Source organism: Armigeres subalbatus, chromosome 3 (assembly GCF_024139115.2).
Source record: "Armigeres subalbatus isolate Guangzhou_Male chromosome 3, GZ_Asu_2, whole genome shotgun sequence".
In the NCBI taxonomy this organism is placed as follows: domain Eukaryota; kingdom Metazoa; phylum Arthropoda; class Insecta; order Diptera; family Culicidae; genus Armigeres; species Armigeres subalbatus.
The window spans coordinates 309337745-309346975 of NC_085141.1; positions in this window are offsets into that span (position 1 = coordinate 309337745).

The window sequence follows — 9231 nt, forward strand, 5'->3', positions numbered from 1 at the left end:
GCTAGGACGTGTTCGTACCTGTGGAACGTAAGCCAATGCGTGATGAACAACCAACCTCGTACTACCAACAGGATGGCATAACAAATGTTGCGAAAGATTCTGGGAAAAGGGATTCTGTCAAACTATTGATTGTTTCCAAAAGGAACAGAGAAGTATTAAATGTACTGCAAGGTTTTCCTGCCTCTAAAACAAAATTGAGAAAGACAGACGGATTTATGCCATGATTGAAAACTTTTCGGTAAACACATGGAATGATTTCGTAACAAGTATCTCTCTAATATTAAAAAAATACCCAAAGCTAAGCTAAAGCTAAGCTAAAGCTAAGCTAAAGCTAAGCTAAAGCTAAGCTAAAGCTAAGCTAAAGCTAAGCTAAAGCTAAGCTAAAGCTAAGCTAAAGCTAAGCTAAAGCTAAGCTAAAGCTAAGCTAAAGCTAAGCTAAAGCTGAGCAGGGCTGAAAGCTGGAGAGCTAAGTAAAGGTTGGAGCTAAGGGGCTGGGGCTAAAGGCTAGTGAGTCAGGTCAGGAACTAACAGGCTGGGGTGAGGAACAGGTGAGGCTGAGCTGAACAGGGCTGGGAGCTGGGAGAACTGAGGTGAACAGGGAACAGTTGAGACAGGAGCTGAGGCTAGGAGGCTGAGTGGAGCTGAGACAGGCAGAACAGGACAGGAACAGGGTGAGGTGCTGGAACAGGAACAGGAACAGGAACGAGTGGACAGAGACAGAACAGGTGGAACAGGGTGGGAACAGTTGGGTGAACAGGGAACAGATGGGTGGGGGCTGGTGGGAACAGGAACGCTTTTAAGCTGAGGCAGTTTGGAAGCCATGAGTGGGAGTGGAACAGGCCTGGTGAGGAACAGGGAGCTGAGGCTGAAGGTGGAACAGTGGCTGAGGTGAGGGTGAGGTGGGCTTGCGTGAGTTGCTGGAGCTGGGAGTTGCTTCAAAGCTGGGCTAAGGGAGCTGGGTTGGGGGCAGAAGGAGTTGGGGTGGAACAGGGAGTGAACAGGAACAGGAACAGGAGTTTGAGACAGTTGGGAGGTGGAACAGAACAGGTGGGTGGAAGGGAACAGCCAGGGTGGGCTGAGACAGGGGTGAGCAGGGTGCAGAACTGGGGTGGAGTGGAACAGGCCCCTGGTGAACAGGAACAGAACAGGGTGCAGCCCCGAACAGGGGGAACAGCCCTGGAGTGGGAACAGGAACAGGTGGGGGTGGGAACAGGTGGGGTGGGAGCCCCAGGGGTGGGGCTCAGGGTGGGGAACAGCCTGAACAGGAACAGGGTGGGGAACAGACAGAACAGCTGGAACAGACTGGGGTGGTGGAGCCTGGAACAGGTGGTGAACAGCCAGCCCCAGGGTGGGCAGGTGGGGCTGGAGTGGTGCCCTGGGTGGGGCTGGGCTGGGGGCTCAGCCTGGGAGGCTGCAGTGGGCCTGGGGTGGGAACAGGGAGCCTGGGAACAGGAGACTGGGAACAGTGAGCAGGGAGCCAGAACAGGGGCTGGGCCTGCAGGAACAGGGAACAGGGAGCTCAGCCTGGGGAACAGACAGGGTGGGAACAGGGAACAGATGGTCAGACAGAGTGGAACAGTGGGGTGGGGGAATGGGGTGCCAGTGGAACAGCCTGGGGGGTGGGAACAGGGTGGGGAACAGGTGGAACAGACAGACAGGAACAGTGGGGACAGATGGGGCAGCCTGAACAGGAACAGGACAGGTCAGCCTGGCTCCAGGGTGGAACAGGAACACAGGAACAGGGCTGGGTGCCTGCTGGGAACAGGGCTGGTGGGGTGGTGGGTGGGCTGGTCAGCCTGGGGTCAGCCTGGCTCAGCCTGGCTCAGCTGCTCAGCCTGGTCAGCTACTGCTCGCCGCTAAGCTAAAGCTAAGCCAGCTAAACTGCTAAGCTAAGCTAAAAGCTAACAGCTTAAAGCTAGCTAAGCTAAGCTAAACTAGCTAAAGCTAAGCTAAAAGCAAGCTTAAAAGCTAGCTAAGGGCTTAAGCTAAAGCTAAAGTTGTTTAAAAGCTAAGCTAAAGCTAAGCTAAAGCTAAGCTAAAGCTAAGCTAAAGCTAAGCTAAAGCTAAGCTAAAGCTAAGCTAAAGCTAAGCTAAAGCTAAGCTAAAGCTAAGCTAAAGCTAAGCTAAACAATAAGCAAAAGCAAGCTTCATTTTCGATATGAGGATGTTTTGAACAATCAGTATGCTAATAGTTGTCAAAAGACATCTAGTGGAAAATAAGTGAACTAATATTTTTCATCGCAAGAAATTTTGGTTTTTTATATCTTTCCAAATTATCGGAATACGGTATGGAGAGAAAACATTCATGGAAAGAGAAAGAGAATTCATAAATCACTATTTATGAAGAATTTTTTTTCTTGAAACTTCGGAATTCAGCTGCATATCTTTATATATCCGTAAGACGATGGTCCCTTCATTATTGACTCATGGAAGTTGACTGTATTGAGAAGAATAGCCAGAGAAAGTTGATCTGAGACGAACTTTCTTCAAAACATAATGGCGTTGCATTCTTTTAGAGCCGAAAACCTCGCAAAAAAGACAATAATTATAATCGCTTGGCATCAGTAGCGGAATGGTATCAGTGTCGGTTCGAGCAGTGCCCCTCGGCGGTAAGTAAGAAATGGGAAAAAAGAAGGTGGCAAATGAGAACGAAGAAAAAAATAAGAAGAAGGAAAAGGAAAAAAAGAAGACAGGATGAAGAATGAAGAAGACAGAAGGAAGAAGGAATAACGAGGAAGAAGACAGAAGGACAGAGAAAGAGCAAAGGAAGAATGCAGAAAAATTGTAAGAAGGAACAAGGATAAAGAAGAAGCAGAAAGAAATAAAATAAAGGAAAGAAGAATAATGAAGGATGAAGGAAGAAGGAGAACTGAAGAAAGAAAAGGCAGAAGGAAGAATAAATATGAAGAAAGAAGAAGGAGGAGGATGGAGGAAAAAGGAAGAAAGAAAATGTAAGGAGCAAGAAGGGAACGAAGAACGAAAAACGAATAAAGAAGATGGAGGAAGAAAAAAATAAGAAGGGAAAATAAATAATGAAGAAGGGAGAAGGAAGAAGAAAAATATGAAAAAAGAAGCAAGAAGGAATGGAAGAATGAGTAAAGAAGAAGGACGAAAGACGAATTAAAAATTACAGAGGGATCACTTTCTGAAATTGGCACAAAATGCTGTCTCGTATTCTATTTAACCTTTCCGTCCCCAACGTCTGTTTTTGAGGGCTTTCAAAAATCTAAACTGCTGTAAAAATCGCATTTCTTGACCGATTCTTTCGCAACAAGTTGCATTCCATCCGGATGGATCCCAAGTTTTGATTTATACTAGTTTCGAGGCTATCCACAGTACGGTTCCAGAATTATTCCAGATTCCGTTGGGGTCAGTTGTCCCCGGAATAAGTGGCCATTTTCAATTTTAAGTCAAAACAGGTCGTGCGACACCTCAAACTTCATGATTTCACAAAGCAATGATGGGAATCATATTTTTGGGGTTCCTGGCCCACTCGGACTCAATCTGGCCACATCGGTCACAATCCGGGGACCTACAGAAAGGCCATTTTTTAAATTGATTCAAAATAGGTCGTGCGACACCTCAAACTTCATGATTTTACAAAGCAATGCTGAGAATGATATTTCTAGAGTTCCTGGCCCACTCGGAATCAATCTGGCCACATCGGTCACAATCCGAAATGGCCATTTTCTAAATTGATTCAAAATAGGTCGTGCGACACCTCAAACTTCATGATTTTACAAAGCAATGATGGGAATGATATTTTTAGTGTTCCTGGCCCACTCGGATCCATTCCGGCCACAATCCGGAGAACCTACGGAATGGCCATTTTCTAAATTTATTCAAAATAGGTCGTGCGACACCTCAAACTTAATGATTTCACAAAGCAATGATGGGAATGATATTTTTAGGGTTCCTGGCCCACTCAGATTCAATCCGGATACATCGGTCACAATCCGGAAGCGAACTGAATGGCCATTTTCTAAATTTATTCAATATAGGTCGTGCGACACCTCAAACTTCATGATTTTACAAAGCAATGATGAGAATGATATGTTTAGGGTTCCTGGCCCACTCGAATCCACTCCGGCCACAATTCGGAGGACCTACGGAATGGCCATTTTCTAAATTGATTCAAAATAGGTCGTGCGACACATCAAACTTCATGATTTTACAAAGCAATGATGGGAATGATACAAGGGCGTAGCCAGAGGGGGTAGGTTGGGGCGAAACAACTCGAAAAACTTCGGGCTCAAGAATTCTCCTTGAAATTCTTCTAGAAGCTCCCCTAGGAACTTCTAAATTCCCCTGGAAAGTTATCCACAAATTCCTCTGAAAACAGTTCGAAAGTTTTTCTCATGTAGTTCTCCTTATCTGGAAACCCCTCACTAAATTTATTTTTTAGGAAATTCATGAGGGAATTCCTTGAAGATTTCTTTTCTTCTCCAATTTTTCCTTCTAGATATTTCTTTGGCTATTCTTCCAGAAAAATCTCCGGCATTTCCTTCAGGAATGCATTCGAGAGTTTTTCAACAATACATACGGAATTCCCAAAATTCCATCAGAAGTTTTTTAAGAAATTGATGACGGAAATCCTCCGATTTCGCTCCATAATTTTACTTGTGAGTCTATCAGAAATTCCTTCGGAAATTCTTCCGTTAATTCCCCCAGGATAACTTTCAAGAGTTTTTTCCGGGAATACCTCCATAAATTTAATTGCGAAATCCTCTAGGATTTCATTCTGGAATTCTTTCCGCTATTACTTCAGAACATCCTTCAAGAATTCATCTAAAAATTTCTTTAGAAATTTCTTCAGGAATTCGTCCATGTATTTCCTCGGAAATTCTTTCCGGTATTTTCCCTGGAATTTCTTCAGGTACTTCTCCAGGAATTACTCTCGGAATTTTTCCGCGAAATTGTCCTAGAATGCTTTCCGGATTTCACTAGAAATTTACTCCAGAATTTCATTCGGATATTAATTTGAGAGTTCCTCCAAGATATCTTCCAAGAGTTCTTCCAGGAATTTCTTCAGAACTAACCTCCGGGAATTCATCCGGTAATTTCTTCAGCATTTCATCTGGGAATTTCTGCATTAATTCCTCCTGGCATTTTTCCGGGAGTTCCTTCAGATATTTATCCAGAAATTCCTTCATGAGAGAATTAGTTCAGGACTTCCTTGTGAGAATTCTTCCGGAAGAGCTTGTGAGAGTTCCTCCGGAGGTCCTCCAGGAGTTTTTCCAAGAGTTCATCCGGAAATCCCTTCAACAACTTCACAGGGAATTCCTGGAGGATATATGGCACTATGGCAGGAATTTCACGGGAAATGGAATTTCGGAAGTTCCTCTTGAAATTTAACTCCGTGTATTCCAACGGCTGTTCCTCTGAAAATTCTTCCGGGACTTCCACCAGTAGCTCCTCCGGGAATTCATTCAGGCTTATGGTGTGAGTTTATCTACAAAATCCTCCACAAGTTCCTCGGAGAATTTCTCCTGGAGTTCCTCCGGGAGATCCTTTGAGAATTCTTCCAGGAGTTCCTTCTGGAACTCTTACGGAAGTTCATCCAGGAGTTCTTACGAGAGTTACTCTTGAAATTCTTCCTGTAGTTCTTTAAGAAATTCCTCCAGAAGTTCCATCGGAAGTTCCTCCGAAAATTCCTCTGATAATTTCTCCAGAAATTCCTCCGGGAGCTCCTCCAGAAATTACTCCAGGAGTTCCTTCTTAGAGAAACACTCGGAGGAACTGCCGTAGAAACTTCCGAAGGAATGCTCATAGAAACTGCCGGTGGACCTCCCGGAGGAATTCCCTTAGGAACTGCCGGAAGGATTCCCGTAAGAACTCCCGGAGGAATTTCAGGAGGAACTCTTAGAAGAATTCCTAGAATAACTCCCAGAGAAACTAATGGAAGAACTTTGGGATCCCCGTGGGATCTGCCGATAGAACTACCGGGATAATTCTCGGAGAAAATCCTGCAGGAACTCTTTGAGGAACTGCACGTGGAATTCCTGGAGGAACTCAAGAAGGAATTTTCGGAAAAACTCCTGAAGGATCTCCCAGTAGAAATCTTGAAGTTTCCACCGGAATTCTTTCAGGATTTTTTTTGGGAATTAATCTAGGAATTCTTCCGAAAATTCCATTATTGATTTCATTTACGGTATAATTTCTGTATAAATTTTTTCGTTGGAACTCCTGGGTCCTTGGAATGTGACCAATGTGATCGGATTGAATCCGAGTGGGTCAGGGACCCTAAAAATATCATTCTCATCATTGCTTTGTAAAATCATGAAGTTTGAGGTGTCGCACCAGGTGGCCAGATTGAGTCCGAGTGGGCCAGGAGCCCTAAAAATATCATTCCCTTCATTGCTTTGTGAAATCATGAAGTTTGAGGTGTCGCATGACCTATTTTGAATCAATTTAGAAAATGGCTGTTCCGTAGGTCCTGCGGATTGTGGCAGGAATGGATCCGAGTGGGCCAGGATTCCTAAAAATATAATTCTCATTATAGCTTTGTAAAATAATGAAGTTTGAGGTGACGCACGACCTATTTTGAATCAATTTAGAAAATAGCCGTTCCGTAGGTCCTCCGGCTTGTGACCGATATGGCCGAATTGAATCCGAGTGGGCCAGGAACCCTAAAAATATCATTCCCATCATTGCTTTGTAAAATCATGAAGTTTGAGGTGTCGCACGACTTATTTTGAATCAATTTAGAAAATGGCCATCCTGTAGGTCCCCGGATTGTGACCTATGTGACCAGATTGAGTCCGAGTAGGCCAGGAGCCCTAAAAATATCTTTCCCTTCATTGCTTTGTGAAATCATGAAGTTTGAGGTGTCGCACCAGGTGGCCAGATTGAGTCCGAGTGGGCCAGGAGCCCTAAAAATATCATTCCCTTCATTGCTTTGTGAAATCATGAAGTTTGAGGTGTCGCACGACCTATTTTGAATCAATTTAGAAAATGGCCATTACGTAGGTCCCCGGATTGTGACCGATGTGGCCAGATTGAGTCCGAGTGGGCCAGGAGCCCTAAAAATATCATTCCCATCATTGCTTTGTGAAATCATGAAGTTTGAGGTGTCGCACGACCTATTTTGAATCAATTTAGAAAATTGCCATTACGTAGGTCCCCGGATTGTGACCGATGTGGCCAGATTGAGTCCGAGTGGGCCAGGAGCCCTAAAAATATCATTCCCTTCATTGCTTTGTGAAATCATGAAGTTTGAGGTGTCGCACGACCTATTTTGAATCAATTTAGAAAATGGCCATTCCGTAGGTCCCCGGATTGTGGCCGGAATGGATCCGAGTGGGCCAGGAACCCTAAAAATATCATTCCCATCATTGCTTTGTGAAATCATGAAGTTTGAGGTGTCGCACGACCTATTTTGAATCAATTTAGAAAATGGCCATTACGTAGGTCCCCGGATTGTGACCGATGTGGCCAGATTGAGTCCGAGTGGGCCAGGAGCCCTAAAAATATCATTCCCATCATTGCTTTGTAAAATCATGAAGTTTGAGGTATCGCACGACCTATTTTGAATCAATTTAGAAAATGGCCATTCCGTAGGTCCCCGGATTGTGACTGATGTGGCCAGATTGAGTCTGAGTGGGCCAGGAGCCCTAAAAATATCATTCCCTTCATTGCTTTGTGAAATCATGAAATTTTAGGTGTCGCACGACCTATTTTGAATCAATTTAGAAAATGGCCATTCCGTAGGTCCTCCGGATTGTGGCCGGAATGGATCCGAGTGGGCCAGGAACCCTAAAAATATCATTCCCTTCATTGCTTTGTGAAATCATGAAGTTTGAGGTGTCGCATGACCTATTTTGAATCAATTTAGAAAATGGCTGTTCCGTAGGTCCTGCGGATTGTGGCAGGAATGGATCCGAGTGGGCCAGGATTCCTAAAAATATAATTCTCATTATAGCTTTGTAAAATAATGAAGTTTGAGGTGACGCACGACCTATTTTGAATCAATTTAGAAAATAGCCGTTCCGTAGGTCCTCCGGCTTGTGACCGATATGGCCGAATTGAATCCGAGTGGGCCAGGAACCCTAAAAATATCATTCCCATCATTGCTTTGTAAAATCATGAAGTTTGAGGTGTCGCACGACTTATTTTGAATCAATTTAGAAAATGGCCATTCTGTAGGTCCCCGGATTGTGACCTATGTGACCAGATTGAGTCCGAGTAGGCCAGGAGCCCTAAAAATATCATTCCCATCATTGCTTTGTGAAATCATGAAGTTTGAGGTGTCGCACCAGGTGGCCAGATTGAGTCCGAGTGGGCCAGGAGCCCTAAAAATATCATTCCCTTCATTGCTTTGTGAAATCATGAAGTTTGAGGTGTCGCACGACCTATTTTGAATCAATTTAGAAAATGGCCATTACGTAGGTCCCCGGATTGTGACCGATGTGGCCAGATTGAGTCCGAGTGGGCCAGGAGCCCTAAAAATATCATTCCCATCATTGCTTTGTGAAATCATGAAGTTTGAGGTGTCGCACGACCTATTTTGAATCAATTTAGAAAATTGCCATTACGTAGGTCCCCGGATTGTGACCGATGTGGCCAGATTGAGTCCGAGTGGGCCAGGAGCCCTAAAAATATCATTCCCATCATTGCTTTGTAAAATCATGAAGTTTGAGGTGTCGCACGACCTATTTTGAATCAATTTAGAAAATGGCCATTCCGTAGGTCCCCGGATTGTAACCGATGTGGCCAGATTGAGTCCGAGTGGGCCAGGAGCCCTAAAAATATCATTCCCATCATTGCTTTGTAAAATCATGCAGTTTGAGGTGTCGCACGACCTATTTTGAATCAATTTAGAAAATGGCCATTCCGTAGGTCCCCGGATTGTAACCGATGTGGCCAGATTGAGTCCGAGTGGGCCAGGAACCCCAAAAATATGATTCCCATCATTGCTTTGTGAAATCATGAAGTTTGAGGTGTCGCACGACCTGTTTTGACTTAAAATTGTAAATGGCCACTTATTCCGGGGACAACTGACCCCAACGGAATCTGGAATAATTCTGGAACCGTACTGTGGATAGCCTCGAAACTAGTATAAATCAAAACTTGGGATCCATCCGGATGGAATGCAACTTGTTGCGAAAGAATCGGTCAAGAAATGCGATTTTAACATCAGTTTAGATTTTTGAAAGCCCTTAAAAACAGACGTTGGGGACGGAAAGGTTACAGACAGAGTCCACTTGAGGAGTCCTTCGTAGGCAAGTGACA